Source organism: Manacus vitellinus, unplaced genomic scaffold, assembly GCF_001715985.3.
Source record: "Manacus vitellinus isolate BGI_N305 unplaced genomic scaffold, ASM171598v3 scaffold_32_pilon, whole genome shotgun sequence".
Taxonomy (NCBI): domain Eukaryota; kingdom Metazoa; phylum Chordata; class Aves; order Passeriformes; family Pipridae; genus Manacus; species Manacus vitellinus.
The window spans coordinates 347,478-366,785 of record NW_021940460.1 but is presented as its reverse complement, the minus strand read 5'-3'; the positions used below and the strand labels follow the sequence as shown (position 1 = coordinate 366,785).

Here is a 19,308-nt window from a genome sequence, read left to right as displayed (position 1 = left end):
TGTGGTTTGCCCTTCCTCTCTGTAGCAAAATGTCAGTGTGGCTGTGCAGAGCCTGGAGCACCATTCCCAGGTGGAGCACGGACAGCCCATGCTGAACTGTGCTGCACGATGGAAGTTTCTTGTCCCAGGCTCGGGAGCAGTGTCAGCCTCTCTGAGGAAGGGGGGGAGACATCCACTGTGGTCCCCTAGACAGGGTGGGGGTGACAGCTGTAGTCCTCTAGAGACAAGGGGACATGAAGTTTATCTTCCCAGGGAGGTGACACAGACAGTAGCAGTGAGCTGCAGCACTGATAGGGACCCTGCAAGGTTTGTTATTTTGACAAGAGAAGCTCAAATAGTCCTGCTGAACAAACTGTGAGCAATAAACCTCTTTATATCCACATATCCAGAATTCCAGTCTGCATGGAGCCTTACAGCACTGTAAATAACATGATGTGTTGCAAAATTGCGTGAGTGCTTTAATTAAAGCCTCGTGGTAGTACTGGGAGAGGATGAGTAGACCTGTTACCACCAGAGGTGAAGCTGAGCCATGGCTGAAGCAACTTCACACAGAAGGGTTCAGAAAGCAGGGTTTGGATTCTCATCTTTTGCTGTAATTGATGTAAAGCATTGCCATTTCTGTACTTCATTATTGAGAAGTCGTCGTGCTGTTCTGTACCCAAGCACAAAGACTACGATGTCAATATCATTGGCATAAATCTGGATTCAGGTCTGTTACTATAGTAGATACATCCTGTTAATGAGCAGTGGTCGAGGAGACTAATGCCTTCATTGAAGGAGTAACAGGTGCCTTTTTCGGTGAGGAGGGATTGACTGCCTCAGCCCTCCAGGATCACTGGTTCAACCCCCAGTGAGATCAGCAAGGGGTTTTGTTTTTCAAAAGAGCAAAGTTTGAGTCTGTCTTAAAGACTTACAGAGCATTTGTTTTGCATGAATTTACCCAAGAAGCATGTTATAATTGCATGTAAGCAATTATGTACATCATGTGACGCATTTTGCTCTTGAAGGTGCAGAAGTCATTAGTACCCATAGTACCCATATTGTTGTTGCTATTGCTCTATTACAGCAGCGGAATGAAATGTGAATGCAAATAACTCCTGGTTAAATTCGATTGCCTATGCAGGAACAGAAATGTTGACAAACTGAGAAAGGGAACCAATGGTGCTTTGTGCATGCATTGGCTCCCTGTCAGCCATAATGACAAGGGCAGTTATGTTGTGTACAGTTTTAATACAGGGGAAATCCTGATAAGTAAGTAGAACTAGGATTTTATCTGACATGGGTTTTTGTCTGCTTTTAACTAAAGCTGCCTGCTTTCTGCCACGAGTGTGCTTCATGTCCCGGCTCCTGGCTGGATGAAAGAAGCCTTTCTGCTGGAAGATGCCTGTGTAGGAAGGGCAGTGGGTAGTGGGTTAAGTCAGGGGATCAGGACATGGAAATCATATCACATATGATCAGATGTCTTAACCTGGTTGTATGTTGATGCTTGTCTCTGGTAGCTGACACTGAGTCATGTGAATGCTTACTCAAAATCACAGCAAATTAGGTGGGTGATAATAGTTTAGCACTCTGGGATACAGATTTAGGACTCTGGAGCCTCAGGCCAATATGATTTGCTTTCTGTGGGGTAAAATGTTGTCTACAGTGCTTATTGCTTTATTTGTATGAAGAGGGAGAGAGAGCCTATGCAAAGGGTTTTTTGCTGGCGTGTGTGTGAGCAGAAACCATTCTCCTTTTCCTTGTGCCTGTGTGTCAGATCCTAGGTAGCAGAGAGCTGGAGAGAAGAAACGCAAAAGCTGTGGGAAGAGGCACCAGTGGCTTTAGTGCTGCCTCACTGTCCAGCCGAGCACAGTTAGAACAATCCACTGCGTTTGGTGCGCTTCCCTCGGTGACACCATCAGCATATTAACTGAAGATGTGACCATAAATATTTTAGTGCCAGGAAAGAGCTGGAAGTCTGAAACATTGAATACGTAACAAGAGCCCCATGGGAGATGCACAGGAGTGGGCAACATGGGACAGATGCCGGCCCATCGGTTGTCCTTGGGAAGCTGGAAACTATTGCACTGAAGGTCCTCAGTCTGCACCCTCTGTGTACCTTTAGTGGGACCAGTCTGGGGAGTTGACTCTGCTGCATCATGGTTTTGCATGCTCATGGGCAACGTGTGTTGAGAAAAGCACTCATTACATTCTGAATAGGACAAATAAACCAGGCAATACTGTATCAGCGATATTGTTGTGTGGGATTGTTATTTAAAACAGTGTTTCATCTGGAAGCTTTGACCAGCTCTTTGACTGGGAATCAACTGGGTTTGTTACTGTGCTTATGTTTAAATTGTGCTTTCCTTTAAATGTTTTTAGTCTACATCCTGCATTAAAAATGCACTTAATTTTATGGCCAGAAGTTTCCCTGGCTGCTCCTCCTGTACGACTGCTTCACCACCAGATATGCCATAGCCATTAAATCGACCCTGCAGTGACCTGCATGTCTTTAAGCATTTAAATGAGTTCTGTAAATTAAGCTTTTAGAATTAGTCATTGTAGGTTTGCAGCATCATTGGTGCATTGCCAAGGACCCCAGTTTTGTCACCATGACTACTACTGCAGGGATACTGAGAAACACAAACTGCAGGAAAGTTTATTAAACCAAAAATTCACGTGACAGAATGGGAGTGGGTGAGTGGTGATGTGGCACCCACTGCAGCCAGGGGAGCACCTGGTTGTTGATGCCCAGCACAGCCCAGAGGTAAACCTCCAGAGGGGAGAAGATACTGTTTATCTTCCCAGGGAAAATCACCATTGTATGTATTTCTTGTTCCTGTTCAATAAACAGTGTGCTTTGAGAAGAAAGACAGGGAGGCAGTGGCAGTGTGCTTATTCCCCTCAATGCTCTAATCCTGTGGAGATTGTCCCTTCCTGGGAAAGGGTGTCCCCACTGTGGGCTGTGAAGCTGCAGGGGGACTGATCCTGTGATAAAGTATTTGGAATGATAAAATTCACTGGTACTGTCTAGTGAGATGAATGGTAATGGACTGTCATGTTTGGGAGATTTTTTTTAAACCCAAGCACTGAAAAACAGGATGCTGTGATTTGTCTCCAGTGGGGAATATACAACACAACTCTTCTCTGCATCTTTAAATATGCCTACCTTGTGCAAAGGAAAGCTCCTGGCCCTTCACCTTCTTTTCTAGACGTTCTTCAGACGTATGGGAATTAAGTCTTTAGAAATAGGGCTGCTGGAAACTCCTGAGTGCCATCTCTTCCAGATCTGTGATCTTCTGTCATTTGAAAACCCATGCCCGTAGCTCTCCTCTCTCTCCCCCTAGTGTCTTCTAGGACATGCAACGTGTATACGTGAGTTTGCGTGGGAGCTCCTGAAGAGAAAGGGCATTTGGTACCATTGTTTGGCGTGTTTTTCACCATACTGTTGATATCTGTGGCTCTGTCTCCTGTCCTCTGGCACATGTCCTGGACTCTCCTACTGAATCTTTCAACAAGACAGTGCCGTAAATCATCAACTCACTGGAACCTAATGGAAGAAGGGTCCAAGTTTTGAAATGTCTTTTACAGTCCTTGGCGGGAGAAGAATTCCAGGCAATGGTTCTTAGTTCCTCATCAGCTCTACAGGCGCTTTCTCCTGCCCAGAGCAGGCATGCTGATAAAGTGGCTTCCCAGCAGTGTGCTTAGTACCAGGCAGGAGCAGAGCCCATTCTCAGAGGACTTTTCTGCTCTGCATGAATCTGCCTTTCCCATCTCACCCCATCCCTCCTGTCTCTGCAGGACCTCCTTGCAGGTCTTGTGGCTGACTGTCTCTATAAGGCTGGCTGTCCTCTAGGAACATGGGATCCTCCCTGTGCTATTCCACCAGCTCTGACCCACCAGCTTGCCATCTTGGTATGAAGGCTTGAGTGGGTTTTTTGTTTTTGAAAGAGATTCTTTGAATTTAGAACATAGCAAATTCCTGGTGGAGGCAGCTGATGGATTATGCTCTGCAAGGGCTCTGTGTCTGGGACTTGCTCTTCTGTGGCCCTTCCCTGACCTTCCAGCAACAGTGCCAAAAACCTCTGTTGTGGGTTACAGATCAAAAATACATAAATAGAATGAACCAATGTACTGGGGTCAAAAAGGGAACAAACGCTTCTGATGCCAACTCACACATGTGGCCTGAAGACACACTGGCTGTCCTATAAGCCTGCTACTCCCTAAAATTGGGACTGGCTGGGAGGAGAGAGCATAGCTGGGTGCTTATGTGTTCTATAGAGGAACATACCTAGCAATGCATGCAAGTACATTACATGTTTGTGTGCTAGTAGGCCAGCATAACCCTACTGCTTCCTCAGTTTGGAGGTTTCCCACTTAAACCGTTATGGTTTCCCTCTTATGTATTGTTTTTACCTTTAATTTCCCACAAATGGGCCATCGGGGAGTTCTCCTACTGCTCTCCTAAAGGTTTCCTTCTCCTGAACAAAACTGCTTTTGCAGCGGATTTTCACTTACTTACACACTAAAGTGCTTGTTCGAGGTCTGTGTGGGTGACTAAATGCTATTTGCTTTCCAGTGTCAGTCCCTTTCCATATTTGTATTTGTCCTGACTGTTCTAGAGAAGTAGAGGAAAAATACATTTTCACTTCAGAACCATCTCAATGTAAATGAATTTTGTGCCTGTTTCTTCCGAGGCTGTTTGCACTGATCCCATGGTTAAGGGAGTGGAAATGATGTAAAATCCTGAGCTATCATAATCCTCTTTGGGTGAACTGGCTGCTTTCAAAGTACACAGCCTGGTGTGGAAAGCAACTCATTTTTAATTACTACTAATGCTGCTGTTTCGGTAGCACTTAACGCTGGATTACTCGAGAGCCTGGCTGTCTCAGGAACACCAATGTTATCCATAGGCAAGTGAGATTTGCACACATGCAGAGCATGTTCTTCTCCACTTGGCTGGTTTCAACCGAGTTTGCTGGAGGCAGAGGAAAAATTCTCAAGGATCTGTTTTCTGCCATTAATTGTGCAGTTGGACAAGTGGAAAATGGGAGAGTTGTTGTGTCCCTGTTCACCCTTTCCTGCTCCAGGAAAAGGGTCCTAGGCTTCCTCATGTGTATTGCTCCCATTGCATCATGCTCCAGACAGCAGTTGCCTAGGGAAGGAGAGCCAGCAGTGGGAATGTGGCTATTCATGCCTCTTCCTGGGTCTCATCTTCCCCTTCACTTCAGCCCATTCATCTCTTGGGGTTTTTTCCCACTGGCAGTTATCATGATAATAATGGAATCAAATGCTGAAGAAGAGGTGAAATGTTAGAGCATTTCTTGCAACATGTAGCATTGGACCTGGTCCCTCAAGCAGGAATTGCTGGAAGATTTCAGATGCTCCCTTGTAGTATGATGTTGTAATCTATTAGTGTGTACTCTTGATCTGTCTTGTTCATTGTCACTCAGGGTAATAATTATCCAGACCATTTTACCTTCCAAATTCTTGGCAGCTATTAATCACTCAACAACATTCCTGGAATAACAAGGTTTGTATCCCCATTATATAAATAAGGAAAGTGAGATGAAGGTGGTAGCACCAAAACTTCATAGGAGTGTCTGCCATTCTGGAGTGGGTCTGGTTTGGGAGTTGATGTGCAGATGCTATTTCCAAGGTGCTGAGTCCCAGAGGACTGCTGGGCTGAGTGCAAATCAGGCTCTGTGTCTCTCAGGGTGAGGAGAGGCTTTTGAAAAATTGTCTCAAAATTAGAAAGCTGATTTTAGGAGTTAGATCAGCTTTCCTCCAACTACAAGGCTTGTTTTTATGGGGGACTCCACAGGGAGACAGGAGATGAGTTCCCAGCACAGCAGCACGGTGGGAGGATGGGCAGCAGTTTTCAGCCTTTCTGCATCATCTCCACAAAGCATGAAGCCAAAGTGTTACCAGCAGTGATTCTCTCTGGAATCCCGAGAGAACTCAGATTTTACCAAACACCATCCAACTATGCAGAGGCAAGAAGAAACCCTGCTGTCTGCTGTTTGCTTCATTTGCAGCTAACCATTCTATCCTGGCTGGTTTTATCCATGGTTTCTAGCCTGTCCTCCACCTGCATCTTTCTGTATCCTGGCAAAGGAAGTGCTATGATCAAATGTTAATGCTCAGGAAAATCTAGCTGTGAGCAGCAGCACTCACATCCTGCTATTTAATGTTCCTTGTCATGGGCTGCAGTGATCAGTGACTGGGGCAGGCTGCCTTCTCTCCCCTCCCCATGCCAGCTCCTCTGCGGACCCTGCCACAGCTCTGGCACTGGGCTGCTGGGAACTGTGCTGGCCATTGCTCCCTCCCTCCTTCCCAGGGCTAAATATCTAGTGTTCCCCGTCTTTGATGCTCCTTAGCAGGTCCAGCTTTGTTTACTTGCATAATTCCCTCAGAGCCTCATGAGCTTAGCGTGATTTCGAAGTGTTTAGAGCATCAGTTTCTCAAAGAGTTTTGCAGTAGCTTGCCTTGGCCTCAGATTAGATGTAGACATAATAATAATAATAATAATAATAATAATAATAATAATAATAATAATTCTATTCTATAGAATATAGAATAATAGAAAACCGTTTGGACAGAGATGGGGTTTTTTTCTTCCTGGGTTAATAATAGAAGTATGGAGACCTGTTGGAAAGGAGCAAGGTTTTCTCATGCAGTTGCTTTAATCTGTGTTACGTCTCCAGTATCTGACTTTTTTGTGATTGGTGTGGAGGAATGGCAGAGAAAGCCCCATGTCCCACAACAAAGACCCCGTGTGCTTCCCCAGGTCACAGAAACAGAAAGGGATTCCTGTTGGTCCCTGCAGTTGGGGAACAAGTCCCATCTGAGCAATGTCTTGTTTCTCCTGGGTGAGTTTGGAGATTTGATTTGTTTAAAGAAGGGTCATGGAAGGGGTTACACTGGAGCCAGCCACAATTATCCCTGCTTCCCTCCCTCCTCCCTCTCTGAGAGCAACAGTAAGGCATGTTGCATGCATGGGAGCGTTATGTCAACACATAGGAAATAATGAGATCTTCCTGTTCCTGATAGTGTCAGGTGTAATCAGACCAATATCTTTGTTCCATCCTGAAGGGTAAAGGTTTTTGGTGTGTGTGCTGGATCATGGTTGGAGAGGGCCACCTAGCCCCTGTGGGGATGCTCATTCCTCTGAAGGGAGGTGGTCCTGAGCCTTGTCGCAGACCTGGGCAGAGCCCTAACCAAGCTAATGCCTGCCTGAAGAGTTTGCCACGTGGCCAGTTTGCACCTTGTGCTTATCCACATACCTCACACAGGGAGGATCTGTTTCCAGAGTACTTCTGCTTTGCTTGGAGTGCTGGGTACAGCAGAAAATAGGCTTATGGTCTAACTGAGGAGATATCTTTACTCCTAGCCAGAGAAAAATGTACTCTGCTTTCCACATTCATACCATATACCGATTCCCATGATGCAGTCTCAGCCCCTCCAGCTCCCTCTGTCCACCTTTTGCCTGATTGCAAAAGCATCCAACAACCACGTTCATACTTGGACTTAGCCAGTTCCAGGCATTGACTTTTTTGTCGTTGACTTTTCTATCCAGAAAAATTTATTGTTATTCATGCTTGCTCTCACCCTTCCCTCACCATTTCCCCTAAAATTCCCACTCCACATCTTGCTGAATAATTTCAAGGTGCTAATTGCCAGTGCTGCAGCTGATCCATTGATCTGGAACATAAACAGTCTCGAGGTAGTTTCTGTCTGAACCAGTCTGGGGTTTACGCAAGTGCTGGTGTTTGTTTCCTTGTTTTTTAATTTCCTGCAAAGAAAAGCTTTTTTGTTGCTCTCAACAAGATGCCTGTGCCTCAGTCAGCGGCTGCTCTGACAGGCCACGTGAGGCTCGAGGAAAATTGACACTAACAATACCTTATTCTGTGTAATTGAAGTCCGTGGGTGGGAATTGAAAGTCCTGCTCAGTCATGTCATGTCCCTGTATCAAAACTGTTAGTCTGGTCCTTGAGGTATCACGTGGCTTCTTTGCCCATCTTTAGTTCTACATTTGGGACAGACTGGGAGCAACTCAGATTCTTTTTCCTGTTGGAAAAATACTTGTTCTGTTAGGTAAATACTTGGAGGCATAAGTTACTGGGGTTGCACATCTCTGAGGATTCAGACATCCCTGTCTGTAACAGCTGACAACAAAACCCTGTACTGGGTTGCTGTTGGCGACTGGGGAGTGCATCCTACACAACAAAGAGTTAATTTTCCTATGGCTATTGCTTCCAGCAGCCTTAGAAGAAGCTGTGCCTTTGCAGGGTTTGATCCGAGGGGCGGGGGTGTGGGATGATGTAATGTTAGCAACTCCTTGTGCTGGTGGGAGGAGGGGACACAAAAATAAACTCATCTGCTTTCATTTTTCTTCCCAGCTGGTATGCGCAGGTTCAGTTTACCTGGAGGACTTGCTTTTGTACTTGTTAAATAAAATCAGTGGTTGTTTTGCTCACCAAGGCAAGGCTGATGCAGCAGTGCTGGCAGAGAGCAGGGCACGGAGCCAGAGGGAGAACCCAGCCTGGTGCTGGTGGGGCTGCACCCTGCGTGATGATGAGCAGGATGAGCTTTGCATCCCATTTCTGGAGGCAGTCTTGTCTCCAGGTGGTGTGTGCATATAAGTAGAAATGAGTAGTTGTCTACTCCTGAATCATAAGCAGATTTTGAAAAGTGAAATACAACATAACACCTATCTCCCTCCAGTAAAGCAGCTCCTTCTTCACAGGGTCAGATAAGGTGCCCATTGCTCAGCCTCCTTTTGATGATATGCAGCAGCCTGGCTGAGTCAGCTCTAAGGTGGCACTAGCCAGGGAAAGGCAGGGGTGTGGGAGGGAAGGGGGAAACGGTGGCATTAGTTGCAGTCCTGGCCCCTTTCCGGGCTGGCTGATAAACCCCATCGCTCTGGCAGAGTTGTCGCTCCGGCAGGAGGGGAAGTTTGCTCCTACCAGCACCTTCTGCCAGGCCTTTGGAGGGGTGCTGACTCAGGCGACTCAGCCCTTGCTTTACGGACTTCATCTATAGAAGAGGAGGATCTGCCTGAGTGAGTGTGTGGAGTCCTCACACCTGCACACTTGGCCTTCCAGAAATGAAAAAGATTGATGACATCTTTGGAATAATTTGGCATGTCCCAACCAAGGAAAGATTTTCCCAGTTCAGATACAGTACTGAATATCCCCTCTGTCCACCCACAAATTCACAGATAGAGTAGGGTGAGGTAGGAACATCTCACAATTTGGAAATTGAGCTTCCATGAATCCTTTCCCCAGCACCACCCCATGTCACCTGCGTGCCTGGCACTGGCAGGGAATGGGAACAGAGCAGAGCTCAGCTGGCCTGCATGGCTGGCAGCTGGGAAGAGTTTGGGGGTTTTATGATGATGGACTCAGATGACAAGTGGCCAACAGATGTAATCCTTGTGATGATGGGATGGGTAGCCAGCACTCCTAGGTTTCTCTCTGGTTTGCCCACAGATATGCAAATATGTCTGCACTGCCCTGAAAGCCTCTTTTAAACTGAAGCAATTGTTAGGGCGGTGGTTTGGGTCCATTCTGTAGTCTCAGAGCAAGATGATAACACTCAAAAAATGGATCCGTGTGAACATCTGTCACTGGACACTGTTGGAACTGCCTCTGGTCTGACTTGGTGTGGTGAGTCATGTGTATCCAGAACATCTCTAGGAGGGAAGTCTTCCACTCCACTTCCTTTAACTGGAACAAGGGGAGGCAAACATTTAATAAAACAACTTCAAAAGTTGGAGAGCTTGATGTTTTCATGTAAAGTTAATGACTGTTAAAAATAGCAGTTCTCATTCATTTCCCTACCAGAACCCTCTCTGTTATTCTGGACGTGACCCAGGGTGTACATGGGACTGTCGCTGTGGCTAAACACAGGACTGCCGCAGCTATTCCAAGAACATGATCTATCTCATGTACCTCCCCAGGACACAGCTTCCCCCAGCTTTTCTGCTTGCCACAACCTTCATGGCAGGCCCAGGTGAAGGACCACAGACATCTGGAAGGCTTCCACAAGGCCAGGAGAAAGCTATCATAGCAAAATCTCTGCAAAGCCCAGTGCACACACTCATCAGATACTAAATACTTGAGCTGGGAAAGGGAGAGGAACGGGACATGAGCTCTTGTGTGTCTTCAGAGATTTGTGCTGGGTACCTCTGCTGAAGCAGCTTGGGCTGCAGCAGATCTGGTGGATGTGCAAAAGAACATGGCACTGCTTGGTTATGTGGTTAGTGGGGGACAGGCAGAGAATCTAGATGGTGTTTCTGGCCTCTGCCTGCAGCTGTGCAACACTTGGTGGTTGTTGAGTTCAGCTCTTTGTCGGGTCAACACAGGGATGCAAATTCTTTGCTTGAAGGTGGGGAAGCTGAGGTTCAGAGGAATATTTGCTGATTTTAAAGGAAATATATTGTGTTTCACATCTCTCTACTGCAAGGGAAACTTGCATTGCAAACACATTCTTTTCCCCCTGGGAAATTATGTCTTTTCTTTAATGCAAGGGGATCCAGCTGCTCTCCAGATGCAGACCAAAGGAGTCACTTGTTTTGGTGGTAGGTTGGAGCCCAATGGAGGGAGAAAAAGCAACTGCTTGGATTTCTGCAGCTGTTGTATTTCAGAAGGATAGGAGAGGCATGGAGACCCCTCACCTCAGTGGCACAGGCACTGCTGGTCCCTCCTGCGGACACAAGAGGCTTTAGGAAAATGACATGAAATGAAAATACCAGCACACAAATAAAGGGGAGCTACATCCTTTAAGTGCACCAGGATGGGTTGCCAGGTCACACCTCCTGAGTTCATTCTTGGTGCTGTTACTGTAACACCCGGGAGCCACAATGCTCTGTGGAAATATAACAACATTTCACATACTTATTTAGTGTGAGAGAGGGACTTTAGCAACCAAATACTTTATGTGAAAGGGAAACACAGGTATGGGAAGGGATGCTCAAGGTCACCTCACAAGCTAGTGTCAGAGTAAGGCAGGTAAGTCCCATCTGGTGGGGCCAGACCATTGTGATGGACTCACAGCAGCCACCTGCAGCCCTTGCCACTACCCCAGTATTCCTGCATGTGGACTGTCTCTGTCTGGCAGGGACAGGGCACCTGTGAAACAGCCTGCAGCTCTACAGGCCAGCAGCCAGCTAGGCAAGGAGTATAGGAAAGTCTGAAAGAGAGACAGGCTGCACAGGAACGGTGCATTTCTGAACACAGCATGCTTCTTGCCTCTACTTCTTACAGTCAGCAAAAGCAGCTGATGACTTTGATGCTTTTTTGCATTCACAACAAGCTCCAATGATAATATTCACTTTAATTTAGCTCTTCCCCAGAAACAAACCTTTCAGTTTACTCTGCTTGCCTGTATTCAGGCAGTAGAGAGACCCTGAACAGCTTACACTGGGGAAAAGTCTGATTTGTCTGTTCAGTCCCAGTGGTGTGCCAGGCGTATTTGATTGCTGGAACTACCCCAAATTCCTGTCTGCACCCTTAAGTGGGAGACAAGGATGGGGATGAGCAGGGAACTCCAGAGGTGTAAATAGATCAGTCAGCCACATGGCATCATCTGTGCTTTGTACAAATATAGTTGAGGACATACTGAGCAGAAAGAATAATTTTAATTATCACATGCTTCTTCCCCAGTTCTGGAACTAGTGTAAATACATTCTCACTTCTGCTTCTTTTAGCAGACTAGCTAGTAAACTTTCCAGGAAGGTGCCATACCTCAGCATCTACCTCATCTCATTCCTCAAAATCCACAAAGGCTGTGTCCATGTCAGCAGAGATGAGGAGCCCTTTGGCATGAGTTGAGAAAGTGATGCACATGTTCCCGATAGGTAAAGAGAAGCAGCACCACACTGTCCTCCTTCATCCTCTCAGGGCATGGGCATTGTGCTTAGGAGGTCTTTCTGTAACTGTACTGTTCATGGTAAAAATACACATCTCGATCTTGGAACATGACACCTGTCAGACTTTCCTGTTTCGTGCAGATGTATAACAGTGGAGAAGCTGCAAAGCAGTGTAGCCTCCCTTCCCAGAAACTTTTTGTATAGGCCTTGCTTGGGAGCTGCTAGATTGTAGTGCCTGCAGAAGTGGTTGTGGTGTGGCGGATAGTGGATGGGGCTGTTTAGGAAAGTAGTTACTTTGCATTAAAAGTTTCTAGCTGTTTCAAAATAGTCATTTACCCCTGCAGATTGCTTACAGTGAAGGTTCAGTGGAGATGGCTGAGCTGACACAATGTCTGCTGTAGCTCCTGAGATTGCTGGAAATATCCACTATTAAATCCCTTGTTGTCTCTGGGTAGGAACCATTTCTCTATCTTTAAGAATAGGGCTTGAAGAAATGCCCCAGGTGACCTCAGTGCTCTTCAAAGCAGATTTTTCAATCTTCTAATTTTTATAAAATAAAGGTGTGATGAATGTGTTTATCATTTCCCTCCAGTAAAGGGCTTGGAGAACTCCCTTGTGTGTGACTAATAACAGTAGTTTCCATCAGATGGACATGAGACCCAGGGTCACTGCATGTAATTCCCTGCATATGTAATTTGTCCTATTCGTGTGAATAGTTGGAAATTCAAACTGGTTATTACACTGGGTAAAACTTGAATTGAATTGTCAGGACAACATGAGAAAATTGCACTGTGTATGTTCACCAATTCTAATGTAAATAAATAGCCTTTAGAGTTAGTTACTCCATAAACTGAAAGAATATCTGTAACAGACAAGGACTAGTATAAGATGAATGTCATGCAAGAATCAAAGGAAGATGCATTTGCTTGAGGTTGCTTTGGGAACACTCCTGAGAGGCGTGGGTTTGGGGAGAGCTGGTCTATACTGGGTGCTCTGAGCCAGCTGCTCAGAGCTCAGGGAGTGGGACTTTGGCAGGTTCAGGGTGCTTTTTTTTCCCTAGAGAGCATTCTCGTTTGCTTACTTCTTGTTTTCTTTCTTTTCCTCTGTCTGTTTTTCTGTCTTTTATGGTCTTGATAGTGGAAAGTGAGAAACCTTTGCCTTTCAAACCTACCTGATTATCCCTGGAATAGCACTAGTACCAACAGCTTCCTCCCTCAGTGATAAGGCAAAGATGTTCAAAGAGGCCAGAACAAAACTTCCCAGGAATTCTAACCCTGTTTTTAGACATTCAAATCTTTGCTACACTCCCTCTTAGTGCAGAAATTTTCCATGCTGCTTTGCATTAGCTGTAAAGTCCTTCAATTGTCAGATGTATATAAACCTCAGCTGAACAAGTCAGCTGGTTCTTTAGAGCAAAATTTAGAAGAAATAGGGGTTTGTACCCACTTCAGGAAACTGAAACACAGAAACATTGAGGCTAGATGTCATTTCCTCCCTGCAGAGTGCGAGTTTATGAACCTAACGATGTTCTTTTGACAGTTGTGTGAGTGGGATAATAAATAAATGGGAAAATGAGATGACAGGTTTCACAGCTTCCCTGTTGATGGCACTTAGAATGAAAAAAACCCAAGTTTTGCATGCTCTGCTAGGAGAAAATGTCAGAAACACAGAAACACACAGTTAGAGATGGCGAGGTTCCCCAGGTGTGGATCCAGTCCTGCGGGTGCCCAGGTTCATCAGGAGCAAATTTGGGATGAAAGAGATGAAAACTGAAGTTCAATAGTCTGCTGAGATCCTGGAAAAACCTGCTGTCCCATTTGCTGGCACCACTTGGTATCTAATAAACATGTAGAGCTCTAAAAACCCCTGCTGTGCCCTGGATGAGATGTCTCACTGCCAGCTCACGCATCTGAGCCTGAGCCTGAGCACTGTGCTGGAGGCACTGCACTCCTCATGTCACAAGTCGGGTTCACAGAGCTCACTTCTGTTCCTGATTCTGGCACAGCACCTCTGTTTGCCCAGAAAAGTGGTGGATACCCCATCCCTGGACACATTCAAGGTTAGGGGGCTTGGAGCAACCTGATCTAGCTGAAGATGTCCCCGCTTATTGCAGGGAGGTTGCACTGGACGGCCTGTAAAAGTCCCTTCCCACCCAAACCATTCTCTGATACAATGATCACCTCTGGTATTGCCCTGTGAGGAAGGTGGCAGCTGACCAAACCGTTAGCATAAATGGAAAAAATTGCTAAAGCTGCTTGATCGTGAGCGTGCTGACCTTTTCCCAGGATGAGCTCAAGCTTGTTGCCATGTGAGATGCTTTCAGCTGGTTCGGAGCTGTGGGGTTTTCTTCCTCCTCTTGAGCACAGAAGCATTAACTTTTTGGACCTAAGACAAGCAACGAGCTTTCACCTTGCCTGACTATTGTGCTTAGATAAGTCCCTTGGTGTGGGAATGCTCTGTGGCACTTGGATCAAACTGACACCCAGGACTTTCTGCCTAGTGGCCACCTCACTCTGCACTCCAAATTGCCCAGGGGGCTTGCTTAGAATTTGTGTGACAGCAGAAATCTTTGCTCCCAGTTATTAAGTGTGAAGCTGGCAACGTGTGTGCTTTAGGGCCAAAATAAAGGCTGTTTGCATCCTCTGAAAGGTTATGATTTGCCTTGTAACATCCCCAGGATGTTTTTGCTGCCCTGGTGGGGTCCTGTAGGGGAAGCACAGTGCTGGATCACTTTGGCTTGTCCATGCAGCAAAGCAAAGCGAGGAGTAGGACATCGATTAGGAACAACCCTCATGCTTCCAGAGTAGTGAGGACCAGGACACACAAAGCTGGCCACTGGACCAGCTTCAGAGCTCTTTCTGGATTTTAGCACACTTTAGAAACTGATAAATAAACACCTTTATCCTGCTTTATCCACTTTCTGATATTTTCTGGAAGTGAGAGAAACAGAGTACCCCATTTCCCAACATTAAAGGAATATTTACTTTGCCTGATTTCCCAAAAGAAATGGGGTTCAGGTGGTTATCTTCCACCCACTCTTCCCTCAGGATTTTGAGCTCACGTGGCCAGTTTCCACAGCGCCTGAAAGAATAAAAGTTCCTAAAATGTTTCCCGAGCAGAGATATCCAGTTCAAACACATGCACTTCATGCAGATGTCAGGAAACCACACCAATGGGTGCTGGCAATGAGCCCTGTGTACCCCAGCTCCCCATGGGCTCACTGGTGGTTGGGCATTGCACGGTCTGCACAGCAGCACCTCTCCAGCCCCTCTGGTGTGGTGAAGCCAACAGAGAAGTCAGACACTAGGCTTTGGCTCAGGCTTTACACCCTGAGATTATAAAATGGGATTTTAAAACTGCAGAGCAATGAAAAGCTTCTACTGGAAGAGAACCCCTTAATAAACACAAAAATCCTATTAAAAAAAAATATATATACATAACAGTGCTGCCACATTGAGGCATTGGTGACAGCTCTCCTGATTTATCATGACTTTTGCACTTGGCAGTGTTTTTATTTCTAGTGACCGACCATTGGAGTCCTGCTATTGTAGGAGCCGTTTTCCCTGTCCTTTTAATATAAGCCAGAGTCTAGCTACCATTTTTGCAGAAGGAAGCTATAAAAGGTGAAATAAGTACAGTGTAAGGTTTTTAAAACCAGAAGGCTGGTCAAAAAATCCACAGCACTTTTTAATTTCCTTATTTTTTAGTATTTGGCTGAAAACACAAGTCTCGCAATGATGAATCATGTGAATAGTTGGTTCATTCAGAGTACGAGAACAAACCAGAGAGTAGCACATCATTCAGGGCATTCTGCTATGCAAAAATTTGTGTACTGAGTGAAGGTAAGTGCTTAGGAAATGATCCAAAATGCCACACCAAAGGAACAAACCAAGTGCCTTCATTTCTCTCCAAGCACTATGATAAATCCATCATTTATCTATAGTTTCACTTGAAAATATAGGTGTCCTGAAGTGGGTGTCTGATTGTCGTTAAGTTGGAATAGGCTCCACAGAAAACAGGGTATTTTTGTGGAGGAAGGGAGTAGGTCACTGGTTGGCAACACATTGCACAGGACTCACCCAGCTATCAGTGTGGGTAGGTGAGATGCACTTCTTCTGTGGAGCTGTGCATCCCCCTTAACTATAACCTTTTTATGAGAAACGTGAGCCCATTTAAATTAGATACAGAAGGGCAAAAAAGTTCTGGTGGTCCTGCCCTTTCTCAGAGCATTTTGCACGTTTTCCAGTGTTCTGCTGGAGTGGGAGGTCTGTCTCCTGGTGCTTTGTCTCTTACTATGCAGGGTGTGTGAGACTGCAGGGTCCCTAGGGTGGAAAATATAGGCAGAAAAAATGTTGTTTTCCCAGTGTTGTGCAGATCCACACTGTCGGGCTGACTCTTTGATCAGGACTGTAGAAACAGAAGATTTTTTCTTTCCTGCTTTCTGTGACCTCCTTGGCTGCTTGCAAAGACCCATGAGCTGGAATCTCATCATCTGCCCAACAACCTCCCAAAGGTATTTTAGGAGTGCCACATGGAGCACCAGCTCACAGTACTTACAGCATTGCATATAGTGCTCCAGCAGCAGCAATTCAGTCCTTATTTGGATTTCAGCCAATGTTTGTTGTCCTCCTTGGAAATGGTATTGATTATTTTTGCTGAGGAGCCAATTATGGCTGCTATGATACTCGCCACCTCTCTTCCCAGGATGATGTGTGCCATGGAGGCTGCTCTACTTCAGCTAGGGCTGCCAAATGGGCCAGTGAGGCTCCAGACAGAGCCCTGACCTTTTAAATAACCCACAATATGAATAAGCATTTACTCACTCCCTAAACCTTATTGGATGTGTTGGTTGGGTTTGGTTTGTGCAGGGATTGGCATTTGTTTAATACCTGGGAGGTTTAATACTGGGAGGTGCAGTGTCCCACATGGCATCTGTCTGCTTGGTGGCACTGCAGATTGCATGCAGTGGGAAGAATTTTGGATGAGAGAAAACTGCTGTGCCAATGGAGAGCAGTCCCACGGGCTTTTGGAGCCCATCAGCAATTGGTACCCAGCGTTGCATTGCCAGGGAAAATTACCCTGGGCTATCAAATTGTTTACATCTTGCCAAGCCTGGTGGGGTTCCATGCCAATGACCATGGAATGATGGCTGGAGTCTAGGACCCTGCTCTGCCAGTGGTAGTTGTGATGTTAGGCAGAAAACAATGGTTGTGGAGCCTGCAAGCAGCTGACCTGCTTCTGGTGCCTGCTGTTGGCAGCAGCTCTGCAAAGCCTTACACAGCAAAACCACAAAAATCTTAAGGCTTCACCCCAGTGAAAGTTCAAAACAAACCCCCTGATTATAATAAAGCCTTTGAGAGGTCCTTCTCAGCTAGAGGTGAGATGTCCCCCATGATCAGAAGCGGGAGTGAGTGCACTCTGATAAACCAGTTGCCAGAGAACCTTGATAACCCAGCAGAGAGATTTCTGCCTGATGGGAGGACAGAGGATGTGGCAGTGCTGAAGCTGTGGCGTGTCCAGAGTTCTGCTCTCCCGTGGGCTGAGTGGTGGAGATGGTGGGTTGGTACTGAAACATGGGCGATTCCTCATTTTCCTCTGTATTTATTACCTTATTCTACCTCATTGAGTCTGTGTAAAAAGGTTCTTTGCCTAGATGGTGGTTGGGTGTTGGAACAGGCTCCCCAGGGCAGTGGTCACAGCACCAAGCCTGACAGAGTTCGTGTGTCCGGATGATACTCTCAGGCACATGGTGTGACTCTTGGGGATGGTTGTGTGCAGGACCAGGAGTTGCACTTGCTGATCCTTGTGGGTCCCTTCCAACTCAGCATATTCTGTGATTCTCTGTTAATGTTACAACTGGTGTTTTTGGCTCTCCTTGGGTTTACAGCATTTAACAGGATCCTGGGCAAAGCACTGTCCCACATGATTTTTTTGATACTATTTAGATGAATTTGTTGATCCTCCAGCCCGAGTTTGTTTCCTTAAAATTTGGGCTGTATTTTTCCATCTGGCTGCCTAGTGGAGACAGTGTCCAAAACTGGTATTTCAATCACTTTGTATATATTTTTTGCAAAGTTAATTGAATTGTGAGAAACAGGTTACTTAAGCAAGTGCAGTGGCCCCTGTCACACTTCATAGGACCTGTTAAACACATAAACCCAAACGTGATCAACACTTCCCAATAATTACAACTGCAATGGGCAAATCAGCCATCCTGCCCCCTGAGGAAGGGGTTGATGAAGTCTTTTTGGGGCAGCTCCTCCAGTGCAGCTGCTGCTGGACTGAAACGTGATAATGCCTCTGTCCACCATGAAATACTACATCTTCCGTCATATCCCTGACCCAAAATAGTATTTAAACTGGTATATGATGAACTGCAATCCAGGCCCATGTCACCTGAACAAAGCAGGAATATCATCTGCTCTGTTTATAGAGAGGGAAATAAGTTGTGTGATCTCTTCTCGCTGCCATTTAGGTGTCATTAGTGAACTTGGGCACACCTGGGACATGCCCACTGGGGGTGGGACTGGTTGGTGAGCACAGGACCCTGAGGCAAGCAGAGTTCAGTGGCAGTTGTTTTGAGCCCTAGTTTCTCCGTGCCAGATGATGCAGTAAGCTTGGCTTTGGGGGTGCTTCTCTGATGCAGAGGGCTGTCTGATCAGAAAATGGTTATTTTGCTGCAATAATTTGCTGCAAGCAACTTGCACTAGTCTCTCCAAGGTAACATCCTATTGATTAATGCACAAACTTACCCCCTCTCACTGTGTCTAGTTTTCATTCCATGTAAGCTCTGATTACTCAGTAAAAAACATTGGCTTATGAAGCTAAACATCAAAATGCAGAAGCAGAACCCTCAGTATCTCCACTGTTTGGCAATGTGTTTGCTCAGGGTTATTTTCATGCCACACACAGTTGAGGTTATTGAAGAGAGTAAAATGAACAGTGTTTGTTATTCAGTTCATTTTGGGTTTTCAGTGCTGTCATTGTCTCAGGGAAGTGGTGCCTGAGGATTTGGAGCAGGTGAGTTTAAGAATTTATTACACAGTGTTTGAGGCTGTACAGAAACAGCTCCCAAAGGTCTCACTGAAGGAAAAGGAAAGGATACTGTATGGAGAAGCCAGGAGTGAGTGGACATGGAGACAAGTCTGCAGTGCCAGGGCACTGACTGCAGGAGCAGTGATGCTGGGGTTTATGCTTTTCAGACTTCTGGGCTGTATCTCTCCTCTGAGCTAAGTGCGTAGGTTTCCACTGGGACCTCTGCTGTGTCCTTACTGGCTGGATCTGCATCTGAGGTCAGGTTCCTTACACCAAGTAGATTTAACTGAGATTATGCATTTGTTAGTCTGGATCTGGATCTGAACTGTTTATTTCTATGATTTGCCAAATTAAAATCCAGAGTCCAGAGGATCTTAGTGTATGCCTTCATTCCAGAGTCTGACTCTGGTTTTCTAGGC

The 19,308-nt window shown here is 45.9% G+C and overlaps 1 protein-coding gene across 2 annotated transcripts in view; it reads left to right on the top strand.

The window, feature by feature from the left end:
• Positions 1 to 19,308, top strand: part of CASTOR2 (cytosolic arginine sensor for mTORC1 subunit 2) — a 120,370-nt gene that overhangs the window by 89,084 nt on the left and 11,978 nt on the right. The gene's annotated exons all lie outside the window — the stretch shown is intronic.